The sequence below is a fragment of the Triticum aestivum genome, chromosome 7A (genome assembly GCF_018294505.1).
Source record: "Triticum aestivum cultivar Chinese Spring chromosome 7A, IWGSC CS RefSeq v2.1, whole genome shotgun sequence".
In the NCBI taxonomy this organism is placed as follows: domain Eukaryota; kingdom Viridiplantae; phylum Streptophyta; class Magnoliopsida; order Poales; family Poaceae; genus Triticum; species Triticum aestivum.
This window is the reverse complement of record NC_057812.1, coordinates 291,787,082-291,804,202: the sequence shown is the minus strand read 5'-3', so window position 1 is coordinate 291,804,202 and position 17,121 is coordinate 291,787,082.

The window sequence follows — 17,121 nt, the reverse complement described above, 5'->3', positions numbered from 1 at the left end:
TCGTATTCGGCGGCTTTGCACTGCGGGCTAATTCGCTTGGCCATCTGGAGCAGATTGAAAGCTACGCCCCTGGCCATCAGGTCAGATTTGGAAGTTTGAACTACACGGCCGACATCCGCGGAGACTTGATCTTCGACGGATTCGAGCCACAGCCGGGCGCGCCGCACTGTCACGATGGGTATGACCTAGCTCTGCCGCCGAACAGTACCCCAGAGGCCGCGCCCGCATCAGCTCCGACCCTTAGCTCGGAGCCAACTGCGCCAATCGAGGACGGGTGGTTAGACACCGCCTCAGGGGCTGCAGTCTCAACGGCGATCGAGCCGAACACCAGCCTAACCCTCTGCGCAGCCCGTGACTCCAAGGTGCCGGACTCTTTTCCGGACTCCGAACCATCCGCGCCCCTGCCAATCGAATCCGATTGGGCGCCGATCATGGAATTCACCGCCGCGGATATCTTTCAGCACTCGCCCTTCGGCGACATTCTGAATTCACTAAGGTCTCTCTCTTTGTCAGGAGAGCCCTGGCCGGACTATGGCCAACAGGATTGGGATGCGGACGACGAAGAAATTCGACGCCCACCCACCACCCACTTCGTAGCCACTGTCGATGATTTAACCGACATGCTCGACTTCGACTCCGAAGACATCGACGGTATGGACGACGATGTAGGAGACGAACATGAACCAGCGCCTATAGGGCACTGGAAAGCCACCTCGTCATATGACATATACATGGTGGATACACCCAACGAAGGCAATGGCGACGAGATAGCGGAGGATGACCCCTCCAAGAAGCAACCCAAGCGCCGACGTCAGCGGCGCCGCTCTAAGTCCCGCCAAAGCAAAAGTGGTGATACCGGCACAGGAGATAATAACACTCCGGATAGTGCCGAAGACAACAACAATCCCCTCCAGCAAGATTTAGAGCAGGAGGATGAAGGAGCCAGCTCTCCTGAGAGAGCGGCAGACGGAGAGGAGGAGGATGACAATTACATGCCCCCCTCCGAAGACGAGGCAAGCCTCGGCGACGATGAATTCGCCGTACCAGAGGATCCCGTCGAACAAGAGCGCTTCAAGCGCCGGCTTATGGCCACGGCAAATAGCCTGAAGAAAAAGCAGCAGCAGCTTCAAGCTGATCAAGATCTGCTAGCTGACAGATGGACTGAAGTCCTCGCGGCCGAGGAATATAAACTCGAGCGCCCCTCCAAGAATTACCCAAAGTGCAGGTTACTACCCCGACTGGAGGAAGAAGCGTATGATACGGCTGATCGGCCACCTCGTGGCCGCGATAGAGAGGCATTCCAGCCAAAAGCTCAGCCTCCACCCCGACGCCATTCAAATAAAAAGGCATGGGGAGATACGCCAGACCTGCGAGACATATTGGAGGACAAAGCAAAGCATGCAAGATCGATCTACGGATCACGACGGCGCACCACTCTGCGAGACGATAAACGTCACGCCGGATACAGTAAAAGCAAATCCGGCCGGGCCGAACACAGCGGGCAAGACCCATTCGAGCTGCGTCGCGATATAGCCCAATACAGAGGCGCCGCACACCCCTTATGCTTCACAGACGAAGTAATGGAACATCAATTCCCAGAAGGTTTCAAACCTGTAAATATTGAATCATACGACGGCACAACAGATCCCGCAGTATGGATTGAGGATTTCCTCCTCCACATCCACATGGCCCGCGGTGATGACTTACACGCCATCAAATACCTCCCACTAAAGCTCAAAGGACCAGCGCGGCATTGGCTTAACAGCTTGCCAGCGGACTCCATTAGCTGTTGGGAAGATCTGGAAGCCGCATTCCTCGACAACTTTCAGGGCACTTATGTGCGACCACCAGACGCCGATGACTTGAGCCACATAATTCAGCAGCCAGAAGAGTCGGCCAGGCAATTCTGGACTCGGTTCCTTACAAAGAAAAATCAAATCGTCGACTGTCCGGATGCGGAGGCCTTAGCGGCTTTCAAACACAACATCCGAGACGAGTGGCTAGCCCGGCACCTTGGTCAGGAAAAGCCGAAATCTATGGCAGCTCTCACGACGCTCATGACCCGCTTTTGTGCGGGAGAAGACAGCTGGCTGGCTCGCAGTAATAACATATCAAAGAACCATGGTACCTCAGATACCAAGGACGGCAATAGCAGGTCACGTCGCAACAAACATAAGCGCCGCATTAACAGCGAAAATACTGAGGATACGGCAGTCAATGCCGGATTCAAAGGCTCTAAACCCGGTCAGCGGAAAAAGCCATTCAAACAAAGTACGCCGGGTCCGTCCAGCTTGGACCGTATACTCGATCGCTCGTGTCAAATACACGGCACCCCAGACAAGCCAGCCAATCACACCAACAGGGATTGTTGGGTGTTCAAGCAGGCCGGCAAGTTAATTGCCGAAAACAAGGACAAGGGGCCGCATAGCGATGACGAGGAGGAGCCCCGGCAGCCGCACACCGGAGGACAGAAGAGGTTTCCCCCGCAAGTGCGGACGGTGAACATGATATACGCAACCCACATCCCCAAGAGGGAGCGGAAGCGTGCGCTCAGGGACGTATATGCGTTGGAGCCAGTCGCCCCAAAGTTCAACCCTTGGTCCTCCTGTCCGATCACCTTCGATCGCAGGGACCACCCCACTAGTATCCGTCATGGCGGATTTGCCGCACTGGTCCTAGACCCAATCATTGACGGATTCCACCTCACTCGAGTCCTTATGGATGGCGGCAGCAGCCTGAACCTGCTTTATCAGGACACAGTGCGCAAAATGGGTATAGACCCCTCAAGGATCAAACCCACAAAAACGACCTTTAAAGGCGTCATTCCAGGTGTGGAGGCCCATTGCACAGGCTCAATTACACTGGAAGTGGTCTTCGGATCCCCGGATAACTTCCGAAGCGAAGAGTTAATCTTCGATATAGTCCCGTTCCGCAGTGGTTATCACGCGCTGCTCGGGCGAACCGCATTTGCTAGATTCAATGCGGTACCGCATTATGCATACCTCAAGCTCAAGATGCCAGGACCTCGCGGAGTTATTACAGTCAATGGAAACACAGAGCGCTCTCTCCGAACAGAGGAGCACACCGCAGCCCTGGCAGCAAAAGCGCAAAGCAGCCTCTCAAGGCAATCAACCAGTTCGGCGCTTCAAAGCCCGAACACCTTCAAGCGCGCTCGGAGCAATCGGCAAATAGACCACCTGGCGCAACTTGAGCTCACGTAGCAATACGGCGGCCACCCCAATCCCAGCCCAACGGCGAAACTCGTGCCGCGCGTACATAATTACGCATTAAAAATACCATGGGCATAGGTGGGAGGGGGCACAACTGGACACGCCCCAAGACGCGGCTTAAACCGCACTAGGGGCTTCCCGTTTGGTTATTTTTTCTTTTTTTCAGGACCTTAATCTCTGGAAACACTGTCCGGAAGCACTATTGCCGAACACATGATGCAGCAACCAAGGAGGCAGACAGCTACGTCATACCACGGAATTCCCAGGTTGATTACAGTAACGAGCGAAATATTCGATTTCATATCATTCCTCAGCTTGCCCTTGGAAGGGACATAGTCCTACTCTTTGCTTATCGCACTATCTGTATCACTCTGCTTTAACGCAATTTTTTAATAAACAATGCATGACATTACGACTATTATTGCATTCTTGTTATATATATATATATGTGTTCATTAATGACGCCTTGCAACCGTACACCTTGGTACGGCTAATACACCAGGGGCTTACGTACCTCACAATACGGTGTGAAAGTCCGAACACTTTCACAAGTGCGGCACCCCGAACTTATAGCATTATATGCATCAGCTCCGAATCATGTCTTTGGTCAAATGTTGGGTTTGCCCGGCTCCTATGTTTTGGTACCTTACGTTCCGCTCTATCGGCTAAGGTAGCGCTAGGAGAACTACTGCGATTGTGCCCCGGTTCTGCTGGGTTCAGCACCTCAGTAGAGAAAGCTAAAACTGACTGTCATGATAAGGCGAGAGACTGGTCGCTGTTCGGCGAGGTTTTCGAGTCCCTAAAGACTTATGCCGCTTAGAGCGAGGGGCCGGCCCTGTCCGGCTTAAAGGCGTGTATCGCGCCCCAAATTCGGCCTTCCGAATACCAGGGGCTTCGCCGAAATTTAAAATTATAGAATTCTATGGCTAAGTGAGAGTGATAAAGCATTATTAGTCCGGTTGCCTTGTTCGCTGTGCTGAGCACCTCCCTCGAAGGACCCAAACATGGGAACAAGAGTGCTCAGGTTTATCCCGAACACCCCAGCACTCGTGGCATGGGGGCAGAAGCCGAGGACTAGCCATCTCTCAGATTGGATAAACAGCCAAACAGAAGGTAATATTTTAAATTCAAACAAGCGTTGCATAGCGCATATGAAACAAGTTTTCATAAATACAGGATAAAACAAGCAAGTCTCATTCAAATATTACATCTTTTGAACACTCATCCGCGATGAGACGGGCACCCGGCAGAACACCCTCGTAGTACATCTCGGGGTGGCGGTGCTCCTTGCCCTCCGGTGGCCCCTCCTTGATCAGCTTCACGGCGTCTAGCTTGACCCACTGCAATTTCACACGGGCGAAAGCCCGGCGTGCACCTTCAATGCAGACAGATCGCTTGACGACCTCCAGCCGCGGGCAGGCATCCACAAGCCGCCTCACCAGGCCGAAGAAGCTGTTCGGAAGGGCGTCGCCAGGCCACAGCCGGACTATAAAGCTCTTCATGGCCCGATCGGCCGCCTTATGTAGCTCGACCATCTGCTTCAGCTGGTCGCTCATTGGCACCGGGTGTTCGGCCTCAGCATACTGAGACCAGAACAACTTCTCCGTTGAGCTTCCATCCTCGGCCTGGTAAAATTGTGCGGCATCGGACACGCTGCGGGGCAAATCTGCGAATGCTCCTGGAGAGCTCCGGATTCGGGTAAGTAATCGGTAATTTACTTTTACATGCTTGCTTTGCATATAGAAAGCCTTACCCGCCGCTATCTTCTTCATCGCGTCGATTTCCTAGAGGGCCTTTTGGGCTTCGGCCTTGGTACTTTTTGCGCTCTCGAGGGCCGCGGCAAGCTCAGACTCCCGCGTCTTTGAGTCAAGCTCCAACGCCTCGTGCTTCGCCACGAGAGCCTGGAGCTCTTGCTGCACCTCGCCCACCCGAGCCTCGTGCTTCTCTCGCTCGGTGCGCTCCTTGGCCGCTTATCTTCGGCCTTGGTTAGCGCTTGCTTCAGGGTCGCCACCTCGGTCGTGGCCCCTGGCAAATATACGATGATCCTGTCATTTTGCAATCGCGTCTTCTTTTATATATACATATCTATAGACAGGGTATTACTTACCCTTGTTCTCCTCGAGCTGCCTCTTGGCAAGGCCGAGCTCTTTCCTGGACCCCTTGAGGTCCTGCTTCAGTACAGCGACCTCCGCAGTCAGTGCGGCGGACGCCAACAGTGAAGCCTGCATATGCATATTGACATACTTATATTAGACTCCTGCGATATTATTTGATCCTCTGTTCGGCTTTTCTTTGTGAACACCGAACAAAGCATCAGGGGCTACTGTCTATGCGGTAATATTTCTACTACATTTTAAAACACTTACCTCAAAGCCTGTTAGAAGGCTAGCACAGGCTTCAGTCAATCCGCTCTTGGCGGACTAAACCTTCTGGATCACCACACTCATGATAGTGCGGTGCTCCTCGTCGATGGAAGCACTGCGAAGCGCTTCCAGTAGATTGTCCGGTGCCTCTGGATGGACAGAGGTCACCGGCACAGGCGTCTTGCCCCTCTTAGAAGGAGGCCGCCTGCCCAAGCCCGGAACCGCTGGAGGGTCCGGCGCGGTGTTCAGCTGAGGGCCGAACTCGGAGTTCTCAGGGGCCCCGTCCCCTCGGCTCCTGGAGTCCGGAAGGTCGCCTTGAGGCGCCTCCAGGACTGTCTCCCCTCGACCCAGTGCCTCTTGAGACAGCACCTCGGCGTCGTCAGCAGGATGAGGGGAGGTGGTGGTCGGGACTGGATCGCTATCCATGTTCGACGAGCCCAGGGAGCCGTCCGATGATACATCGATGCTGGTTCGCGGCAGTCTGCATAATCATGTTCCTTGTTAGGGAAAGCAGTGTGACAAAGGAATGCTATGAGTTACTCTGGTAACCGAATACTTACGATCTCCCCAGGGGCTTGGCCCTGGGCAACCACTCGTCTTCATCTTCGTCGGCGGTGGTGGAGCTGTCCGGAAGGAGAGTCCTTCCCTTCTTGGACCCTTCGGCCCCCCCAGTTGGGGCGGCCTTCCTTTTCTTATCTCCCCCTGCGGGAGGGGGAGCATCTTCCTCTTCTTCCTCGTCTTCTGGGGATGAGTGCGCCGTAGAGTCATCGGACGGTGAGTCCGACGACACCTGGCGTCGGGAACTCTTTTGGGTTCCCTTGCCCTTCTTGGTCTTCTCCGGCACCGTATAAGGAGTTGGAGTCAGCATCTTAGCCAGAAGAGCGTCTGCTGGGCCTTCGGGCAAAGGAGCCGGACAGTCGATCTGTCCGGCCGTCTCCTGCCAGTCCTGTCAAAGGTACGGGAGTTTAGATCCCGCATGGAGTCAACCTATAAAAAATAAGTATCCGGCGAGAGGTAAAGCAGCTTACCGCTTTGGCTTGGTGCTTCGCACTGAATCCACGATCCTCGGTAATGGGAGGGGGGACCTCAGCGCTTTTGAACAGCACCCTCCAGGAATCTTCGTGAGTTGTGTCGAAAAGCTTGTTCAAAGTCCGGTGCCACGCCGGGTCAAACTCCCACAAGTTAAACTCCCGTTGTTGGCACGGGAGAATCCGGCGTGGAGCATGACCTGGACCACGTTGACAAGTTTGAGCTTCTTGTTCACCATGTTTTGAATACATGGAGTCCGGTCAGCTCTTCCGAACTACCCCAGGACAGGCCCTTCTCTTTCCAGGAGGTGAGCCGCGTGGGGATGCCAGATCGGAACTCGGGGGCCGCTGCCCATACAGGGTCGCGCGGCTCGGTGATGTAGAACCACCCCGATTGCCACCCCTTTATGGTTTCCACAAAGGAGCCCTTGAGCCATGTTACGTTGGGCATCTTGCCCACCATGGCACCTCCGCACTCCGCCTGGCGGCCGCCCACCACCTTCGGCTTGACGTTGAAGGTCTTCAACCATAAGCCGAAGTGGGGCTTGATGCGGAGGAAGGCCTCGCACACGACGATAAACGCCGAGATGTTGAGGATGAAGTTTGGGGCCAGATCGTGGAAATCCAGGCCGTAATAGAACATGAGCCCCCGGATGAATGGATGGAGAGGGAATCCCAGTCCATGGAGGAAATGGGTAAGGAATACTACCCTCTCATGGGGACTGGGGGTGGGGATGAGCTGCCCCTCATCTGGGAGCCGGTGCGTGATGTTGTCAGGCAGGTATCTGGCTCTCCTCAGTTTCTTGATGTCTCCCTCCGTGAGAAGGAGACCATCCACCTGCCTCCTGCTCCGGACATGGTTGGAGAAGGTTGAGGTGGGAAGTGTGGACTTGCGCGCTAGAGCTCGAGTGTGTGAAAACGGATGAGCAAAGGACGAAGAAGGCGTGGATAGGAAGGTGAATCCTTATCCCTTTATAAGGGCGGACGAAGCTAAGAGTCCCCACTTGCCTGGTAAAACTCGCTTATCCCCCAAGCACCGTAATTGATGGCGCGGTTGGGTTACCCACGCCCGTATTGATGAGAATCCCGTAATAAGGGGACACGATCTCTGCTTTGACAAGACGTGTCAAAAAACTGCCTCGCGTTATGTGCGGGGATAGTTAAAGGAAACGGTTCGAATAATCACCGGGCCATGACATAACGTCATGCTGCCAAAACAAGCCTGCAAATTAGATCTGTGAAAATATTATTCTCTCTACGGTGGAATGTGGAACTTATTTTGCAGGGTCGGACACTATCCTCGTATTCAAATTCTTCTGTGATGTATTCGGAGAAGGAACCCGCCTTGCAATGCCGAAGACAATACTGCGCGCCGGACTCATCGTCATTGAAGCCTGGTTCAGGGGCTACTGAGGGAGTCCTGGATTAGGGGGTCTCCGGACAGCCGGACTATCTCCATTGGCCGGACTGTTAGACTATGAAGATACAAGATTGAAGACTTCGTCTCGTGTCCGGATGGGACTCTACTTGGCGTGGAAGGCAAGCTAGGCAATACGGATATGGATATCTCCTCCTTTGTAACCGACCTTGTGTAACCCTAACCCTCTTCGGTGTCTATATAAACTGAAGGGTTTTAGTCCGTAGGACAACAACCATAACATACAATCATACCATAGGCTAGCTTCTAGGGTTTAGCCTCTCTGATCTCGTGGTAGATCTACTCTTGTACTACCCATATCATCAATATCAATCGAGCAGGATGTAGGGTTTTACCTCCATCAAGAGGGCCCGAACCTGGGTAAAACATTGTGTCCCCTGCCTCCTGTTACCATCCATCCTAGACGCACAGTTCAGGACCCCCTACCCGAGATCCGCCAGTTTTGACACCCGACGCCTCCTTTTAATAGAGTACCGGACCAAAGCATTAACACATAGTGAATACATGAACTCCTCAAACTACGTTCATCATCGGGAGTGGTCCCGACTATTGTCACTTCGGGGTTGCCGGATCATAACACATAGTAGGTGACTATAGACTTGCAAGATAGGATCAAGAACTCTCATATATTGATGAAAACATAATAGGTTCAGATCTGAAATCATGGCACTCGGGCCCTAGTGACAAGCATTAAGCATAGTAAAGTCATAGCAACATCAATATCAGAACATAGTGGATACTAGGGATCAAACCCTAACAAAACTAACTCGATTCCATGATAAATCTCATCCAACCCATCACCGTCCAGCAAGCCTACGATGGAATTACTCACGCACGGCGGTGAGCATCATGAAATTGGTGATGGAGGAAGGTTGATGATAATGATGGCGATGGATTCCCCTCTCCGGAGCCCCGAACGGACTCCAGATCAGCCCTCCCGAGAGAGTTTAGGGCTTGGCGGAGGCTCCGTATCGTAAAACATGATGAATCCTTCTCTCTGGGTTTTTTCTCCCCGAAAGTGAATATATGGAGTCAGGGTTGTGAAGGAAATATGCCCTAGAGGCAATAATAAAGTTATTATTTATTTCCTTATAATCATGATAAATGTTTATTATTCATGCTAGAATTGTATTAACCGGAAACATAATACATGTGTGAATACATAGACAAACAAAGTGTCACTAGTATGCCTCTACTTGACTAGCTCGTTAATCAAAGATGGTTATGTTTCCTAACCATGAACAATGAGTTGTTATTTGATTAACAGGATCACATCATTAAGAGAATGATCTGATTGACATGACCCATTCCATTAGCTTAGCACCCGATCGTTTAGTATGTTGCTATTGCTTTCTTCATGACTTATACATGTTCCTATAACTATGAGATTATGCAACTCCCGTTTACCGGAGGAACACTTTGGGTACTACCAAACGTCACAACGTAACTGGGTGATTATAAAGGAGTACTACAGGTGTCTCCAAAGGTACATGTTGGGTTGGCGTATTTTGAGATTAGGTTTTGTCACTCCGATTGTCGGAGAGGTATCTCTGGGCCCTCTCGGTAATGCACATCACTTAAGCCTTGCAAGCATTGCAACTAAATGAGTTAGTTGCGGGATGATGTATTACAGAACGAGTAAAGAGACTTGCCGGTAACGAGATTGAACTAGGTATTGGAATACCAACGATCGAATCTCGGGCAAGTAACATACCGATGACAAAGGGAACAACGTATGTTGTTATGCGGTCTGACCGATAAAGATCTTCGTAGAATATGTAGGAGCCAATATGGGCATCCAGGTCCGCTATTGGTTATTGACCGGAGACGTGTCTCGGTCATGTCTACATTGTTCTCGAACCCGTAGGGTCCGCACGCTTAAGACTACGATGATAGTTATATTATGAGTTTATGCATTTTGATGTACTGAAGGTTGTTTAGAGTCCCGGATGTGATCACGGACATGACGAGAAGTCTCGAAATGGTCGAGACATAAAGATTGATATATTGGAAGCCTATGTTTGGATATCGGAAGTGTTCCGGGTGAAATCGGGATTTTACCGGAGTACCGGGAAGGTTACCGGAACCCCCCGGGAGCTAAATGGGCCATGATGGGCCTTAGTGGAAAAGAGAAGAGGCAGCCCTACATGGGCTGTGTGCCTCCCCCTTCCCCTAGTCCTATTAGGACTAGGAGAGGTGGCCGGCCCCCTCTTTCTCTTTTCCCCCTCCGCGAATCCTATTCCAACTAGGATTGGGGGGGGGGGGAATCCTACTCCCAGAGGGAGTAGGACTCTCCTAGCGCACCACACCTTGGCCGGCCAGCCTCCCCCCTCTAGTCCTTTATATACTGAGGCAGAGGCACCCTAGAACACACAAGTTGATCCACGTGATCTATTCCTTAGCCGTGTGCGGTGCCCCCAGCCACCATAGTTCTCGTTAATACTGTAGCGGAGTTTAGGCGAAGCCCTGCTGCTGTAGTACATCAAGATCATCACCACGCCGTCGTGCTGATGGAACTCTTCCCCGACACTTTGGTGGATCGGAGTCCGGGGATCGTCATCGAGCTGAACGTGTGCTCGAACTCGGAGGTGCCGTAGTTTCAGTGCTTGATCGGTTGGATCGGGAAGACATACGACTACTTCCTCTACATTGCGTCAATGCTTCCGCAGTTGGTCTGCGTGGGTACGTAGACAACACTCTCCCCTCTCGTTGCTATGCATCACATGATCTTGCGTGTGCGTAGGTAATTTTTTGAAATTACTACGAAACCCTAGAGTGGTATCAGAGCCTAGGTTATTTATGTTGATGTTATATGCACGAGTAGAACACAAGTGAGTTGTGGGCGATATAAGTCATACTGCCTACCAGCATGTCATACTTTGGTTCGGCGGCATTGTTGGACGAGACGACCTGGACCAACATTACGCGTACGCTTACGCGAGACCGGTTTCCCCGACGTGCTTTGCACATAGGTGGCTTGCGGGCGACTGTCTCTCCAACTTTAGTTGAACCAAGTATGGCTACGCCCGGTCCTTGCGAAGGTTAAAACGGAGTCTATTTGACAAACTATCGTTGTGGTTTTGATGCGTAGGTGAGATTGGTTCTTGCTTAAGCCCGTAGCAGCCACGTAAAACTTGCAACAACAAAGTAGAGCACGTCTAACTTGTTTTTGCAGGGCATGTTGTGATGTGATATGGTCAAGACATGATGCTGGATTTTATTGTATGAGATGATCATGTTTTGTAACCGAGTTATCGGCAACTGGCAGGAGCCTTATGGTTGTCGTTTTATTGTATGCAATGCAATCGCGATGTAATGCTTTACTTTTATCACTAAGTGGTAGCGATAGTCGTAGAAGCACAAGCTTGGCGAGACGACAACGATGCTACGATGGAGATCAAGGTGTCACGCCGGTAACGATGGTGATCACGACGGTGCTTCGGAGATGGAGATCACAAGCACAAGATGATGATGGCCATATCATATCACTTATATTGATTGCATGTGATGTTTATCTTTTATGCATCTTATCTTGCTTTGATTGACGGTAGCATTATAAGATGATCTCTCACTAATTATCAAGAAGTGTTCTCCCTAAGTATGCACCGTTGTGAAAGTTCTTCGTGCTGAGACACCACGTGATGATCGGGTGTGATAGGTTCTACGTTCAAATACAACGGGTGCAAAACAGTTGCACACGCGGAATACTTAGGTTATACTTGACGAGCCAAGCATATACAGATATGGCCTCGGAACACGGAGACCGAAAGGTCGAGCGTGAATCATATAGCAGATATGATCAACATAACGATGTTCACCAATGAAACTACTCCATCTCACGTGATGATCGGACATGGTTTAGTTGATTTGGATCACGTAATCACTTAGAGGATTAGAGGGATGTCTATCTAAGTGGGAGTTCTTAAGTAATATGATTAATTGAACTTAAATTCATCATGAAACTTAGTCCTGGTAGTATTTTGCAAATTATGTTGTAGATCAATAGCTCGCGTTATTGCTTCCATGTGTTTATTTTGATATGTTCCTAGAGAAAATTGTGTTGAAAGATGTTAGTAGCAATGATGCGGATTGGATCCGTGATCTGAGGTTTATCCTCATTGCTGCACAGAAAAATTATGTCCTTGATGCACCGCTAGGTGACGGACCTATTGCAGGAGCAGATGCAGACGTTATGAACGTTTGGCTAGCTCAATATGATGACTACTTGATAGTTTAGTGCACCATGCTTAATGGCTTAGAATCGGGACTTCAAAGATGTTTTGAACGTCATGGAGCATATGAGATGTTCCAGGAGTTGAAGTTAATATTTCAAGCAAATACCCGAGTTGGGAGATATGAAGTCTCCAATAAGTTCTATAGCTAAAAGATGGAGGAGAATCGCTCAACTAGTGAGCATATGCTCAGATTGTCTAAGTACTACAATCGCTTGAATCAAGTGGGAGTTAATCTTCCAAATAATATAGTGATTGACAGAACTCTCTAGTCACCATCACCAAGTTAGTAGAACTTCATGATGAACTATGATATGCAAGGGATAACGGAAACGATTCCCAAGCTCTTCGTAATGCGGAAATTAACGAAGGTAGAAATCGAGAAAAATATCAAGTGTTGATGGTAGACAAGACCACTAGTTTCAAGAAAAGGGCAGACGAAAGAAGGGGAACTTCAAGAAGAACAGCAAGCAAGTTGCTGCTCAAGTGAAGAAGCCCAAGTCTGGTCCTAAGCCTGAGACTAAGTGTTTCTACTGCAAAGGGACTGGTCACTAGAAGCGGAACTACCCCAAGTGATTGGCAGATAAGAAGGATGGCAAAGTGAACATAAGTATATTTGATATACATGTTATTAATGTGTACTTTACTAGTGTTTATAGCAACCCCTCAGTATTTGATGCTAGTTCAGTTGCTAAGATTAGTAACTCGGAACGGGAGTTGCAGAATAAACAGAGACTAGTTAAGGGTGAAGTGACGATGTGTGTTGGAAGTGGTTCCAAGATTGATATGATCATCATCGCACACTCCCTATACTTTCGGGATTAGTGTTGAACCTGAATAAGTGTTATTTGGTGTTTGCGTTAAGCATGAATATGATTTCATCATGTTTATTGTAATACGGTTATTCATTTAAATAAGAGAATAAATTGCTGTTCTGTTTACATGAATAAAACCTTATATGGTTACACACCCAATGAAAATAGTTCGTTGGATCTCGATCGTAGTGATACACATAATCATAATATTGAAACCAAAAGATGCAAAGTTAAATAATGATAGTGCAACTTATTTGTGGCACTACCGTTTAGGTCATATTGGTGTAAAGCGCATGAAGAAACTCCATGCTGATGGGCTTTTGGAATCAATTGATTATGAATCAGTTGATGCTTGCGAACCATGCCTCATGGGCAAGATGACTAAGACTCTGTTCTTCGGAACAATGGAGCGAGCAACAGATTTGTTGGAAATCATACATACTGATGTATGTGGTCCGGTAAATATTGAGGCTCATGACAAGTATCATTATTTTCTGATCTTCACAGATGATTTGAGCAGATATGAGTATATCTACTTGATAAAACATAAGTCTGAAACATTTGAAAAGTTCAAAGAATTTCAGAGTGAAGTGAAAAATCATCGTAACAAGAAAATAAAGTTTCTACGATCTGATCGTAGAGAAGAGTATTTGAGTTACGAGTTTGGCCTTCAGTTTAAAACAATATGAAATAGTTTCACTACTCACGCCACTTGGAACACCATAGTGTAATGGTGTGTCCGAACGTCATAACCGTACTTTATTAGATATAGTGCGATCTATGATGTCTCTTACCGATCTACCACTATCGTTTTGGGGTTATGCATTAGAGACAACTGCATTCACGTTAAATAGGGCACCATCTAAGTCCGTTGAGACGACACAACTGTGGTTTGGCAAGAAACCAAAGTTGTCGTTTCTTAAAAGTTTGGGGCTGCGATGCTTATGTGAAAAAGCTTCAACCTGATAAGCTCGAACCCAAATCGGAGAAATGTGTCTTCATAGGATATCCAAAGGAGACTATTGGATACATCTTCTATCACAGATCCAAAGGCAAGACTTCTGTTGCTAAATTCGGAAACTTTCTAGAGAAGGAGTTTCTCTCGAAAGAAGTGAGTGGGAGGAAAGTAGAACTTGACGAGGTAAATGTACCTGCTCCCTTATTGGAAAGTAGTTCATCACAGAAATCTGTTCCTGTGACTACTACACCAATTAGTGAGGAAGCTAATGATGATGATCATGTAACTTTAGATCAAGTTACTACCAAATCTCGTAGGTAAACCAGAGTGAGACACGCACCAGAGTGGTACGGTAATCCTGTTCTGGAAGTCATGTTACTAGACCATGACGAACTTGCGAACTATGAGGAAGCGATGATGAGCCCAGATTTCGCGAAATGGTTTGAGGCCATGAAATCTGAGATATGATCCATGTATGAGAACAAAGTATGGACTTTGATGGATTTGCCCGATGATCGGCAAAGCCATAGAAAATAAATGGATCTTCAAGAGGAAGATGGACGCTGATAGTAGTGTTACTATCTACAAAGCTAGAATTGTCGCAAAAGGTTTTTGACAAAGTTCAAGGTGTTGACTATGATGAGAGTTTCTCACTCGTATCTATGCTTAAGTCTGTCCGAATCATGTTAGCAATTGCCGCATTTTATGAAATCTGGCAAATGGATAAACAAAACTGCATTCCTTAATAGATTTATTAAAGAAGAGTTGTATATGATACAACCAGAAGGTTTTGTCAATCCTAAAGGTGCTAACAAAATATGCAAGCTCCAGCAATCCATCTATGGACTGGTGCAAGCATCTCGGAGTTGGAATATACGCTTTGATAAGTTGATCAAAGCATATAAGTTTTATACAGACTTGCGGTGAAGCCTGTATATACAAGAAAAGTGAAGTGGGAGCACTACATCATTTCTGATAAGTATATGTGTATGACATATTGTTGATCGGAAATAATGTAGAATTATTCTGCAAAGCATAAAGGAGTGTTTGAAAGGAGTTTTTCAAAGAAAGACCTCGGTAAAGCTGCTTACATATTGAGTATCAAGATCTATAGAGATGGATCAAGACGCTTGATAAGTTTTTTCAATGAGTACATACCTTGACAAGATTTTGAAGTAGTTCAAAATGGAACAGTCAAAAAAAAGTTTCTTGCCTGTGTTACAAGGTGTGAAGTTGAGTAAGACTCAAAGCCCGACCACGGCAGAAGATAGAAAGAGAATGAAAGTCATTCCCTATGCCTCAACCATAGGTTTTATAAAGTATGCCATGTTGTGTACCAGATCTATTGTATACCCTACCACTGAGTTTGGCAAGGGAGTACAATAGTGATCTAGGAGTAGATCACTGGACAATGGTCAAAAACTATCCTTAGTGGAATAAGGATATGTTTCTCGATTATGGAAGTGACAAAAGGTTCGTCATAAAGGGTTACGTCGATGCAAGTTTTGACACTAATCTAGATGAATCTAAGTCTCAATCTAGATACATATTGAAAGTGGGAGCAATTAGTTAGAGTAGCTCCGTGCAGAGCATTGTTGACATAAATATTTGCAAAATACTTATGGATCTGAATATAACAGACCCGGTGACTAAAATTATCTCACAAGCAAAACATGATCACACCTTAGTACTCTTTGGGTGTTAATCACATAGCGATGTGAACTAGATTACTGACTCTAGTAAACCCTTTGGGTGTTGGTCGCATATCGATGTGGACTATGGGTGTTAATCACATGGTGATGTGAACTATTGCTGTTAAATCACATAGTGATGTGAACTAGATTATTGACTCTAGTGCAAGTGGGAGACTGAAGGAAATATGCCCTAGAGGCAATAATAAAGTTATTATTTATTTCCTTATAATCATGATAAATGTTTATTATTCATGCTAGAATTGTATTAACCGGAAACATAATACATGTGTGAATACATAGGCAAACAAAGTGTCACTAGTATGCCTCTACTTGACTAGCTCGTTAATCAAAGATGGTTATGTTTCCTAACCATGAACAATGAGTTGTTATTTGATTAACGGGATCACATCATTAAGAGAATGATCTGATTGACATGACCCATTCCATTAGCTTAGCACCCGATCGTTTAGTATGTTGTTATTGCTTTCTTCATGACTTATACATGTTCCTATAACTATGAGATTATGCAACTCCCGCTTACCGGATGAACACTTTGGGTACTACCAAACGTCACAACGTAACTGGGTGATTATAAAGGAGTACTACAGGTGTCTCCAAAGGTACATGTTGGGTTGGCGTATTTCGAGATTAGGTTTTGTCACTCCGATCGTCGGAGAGGTATCTCTGGGCCCTCTCGGTAATGCACATCACTTAAGCCTTGCAAGCATTGCAACTAAATGACTTAGTTGCGGGATGATGTATTATAGAACGAGTAAAGAGACTTGCCGGTAACGAGATTGAACTAGGTATTGGAATACCGACGATCGAATCTCGGGCAAGTAACATACCGATGACAAAGGGAACAACGTATGTTGTTATGCGATCTGACCGATAAAGATCTTCGTAGAATATGTAGGAGCCAATATGGGCATCCAGGTCCCGCTATTGGTTATTGACCGGAGACGTGTCTCGGTCATGTCTACATTGTTCTCGAACCCGTAGGGTCCGCACGCTTAAGGTTATGATGACAGTTATATTATGATTTTATGCATTTTGATGTACCGAAGGTTGTTCGGAGTTCCGGATGTGATCACGGACATGACGAGAAGTCTCGAAATGGTCGAGACATAAAGATTGATATATTGGAAGCCTATGTTTGGATATCGGAAGTGTTCCGGGTGAAATCGGGATTTTACCGGAGTACCGGGAAGGTTACCGGAACCCCCCGGGAGCTAAATGGGCCATGATGGGCCTTAGTGGAAAAGAGAAGAGGCAGACCTACATGGGCTGTGCGCCTCCCCCTTCCCCTAGTCCTATTAGGACTAGGAGAGGTGGCCGGCCCCCTCTCTCTCTTTTCCCCCTC